The 1,107-nt window shown below is 40.1% G+C and overlaps 1 pseudogene; it reads left to right on the top strand.

Moving 5' to 3' along the window:
• The first annotated feature begins 210 nt into the window (after nt 1–210).
• LOC118652427 lies at nt 211–415 on the top strand (annotated as a pseudogene).
• Nucleotides 416–1,107: the final 692 nt, after the last annotated feature.

The raw sequence follows: 1,107 nt of genomic DNA, 5'->3' as shown, positions 1-1,107 counted from the left end.
TGTGGCAGTGCCAAGGATGTCCAACTGATGGCTTAGACCCGCTCCTCACGGGGAGCGGACCTAAGCCATCAGTTGGACATCCCCCAGGGTTCCTGGACTGTGAGAGAGGACCTTCTTTTCTAGAACTTGTCAACCTTTTCCAACTACATTTCAATATTCAATGATTAGATTTCCAAGTTAATCTTAACTTGGAATAAAAGAAGAATATTCATCGCTTCTCGGCCTTTTGGCTAAGATCAAGTGTAGTAAAAGAAGAATATTCATTTGTGGTTCAAGAGAAGGCATTATATTTGTAAAGGAAGCTAAGTGAAATCATAATATATTTTGGAGAAGATAGGTGAAACATCACAGCATATTATCTTTCCTTCCTATCTTTATCCAAGGTCTTGGTTTTCCTTGATTATATAGTTCAATTTCAACTATACTCTCACACCAATGCAACATTTTATTTCAGCAATTATTTCAGTGCCCAGTTTGTTGCAGGTACTGGAGTATCACAGACAAATAGGCATGGATCATCACCTAGAAGTACACAGTCCTACATGGGAGAGAAATGGTCTAGTTCAGGGGTGGGCAAACTTTTTGACTCGAGGGCCACAATGGGTTCTTAAACTGGACCGGAGGGCCGGAACAAAAGCATGGATGGAGTGTTTGTGTGAACTAATATAAATTCAAAGTAAACATCATTACATAAAAGGGTACGGTCTTTTTTTTTTTTAGTTTTATTCATTTCAAACAGGCTGGATCCGGCCCGCGGGCCGTAGTTTGCCCACGGCTGGTCTAGTTACTAAATTACCAGGTGGTAGGTGCTATGTAATAAAGGTATTATTATGTGATGAGACGTTTAAGTTTCTCTTTAAATGAATATATGGAATGAAATATATGAATCATGTTTGGATGAGAAATTATAATCTAAGAGGGAAGATACCTTGAAGAGGAAAACTTTGCCTAGAAGACTCATTCGTTGTTGCTATCTTTGGCTATTGAGACAGAGTATTCTTGAGCTGGGTTGTCCCTCCTTGAACACCCCAAGGTGTTTGGATGCTGTTTCTAATTTCAACCCCCTTCTAGCCCTTCCACTAGTCTTAGTCCACCTCACCTAGAGGG

Source organism: Myotis myotis, unplaced genomic scaffold, assembly GCF_014108235.1.
Source record: "Myotis myotis isolate mMyoMyo1 unplaced genomic scaffold, mMyoMyo1.p scaffold_m19_p_3, whole genome shotgun sequence".
Lineage (NCBI taxonomy): Eukaryota > Metazoa > Chordata > Mammalia > Chiroptera > Vespertilionidae > Myotis > Myotis myotis.
Note: the sequence above shows the minus strand (reverse complement) of the source record. Positions and strands in the feature narration are given on the sequence as shown.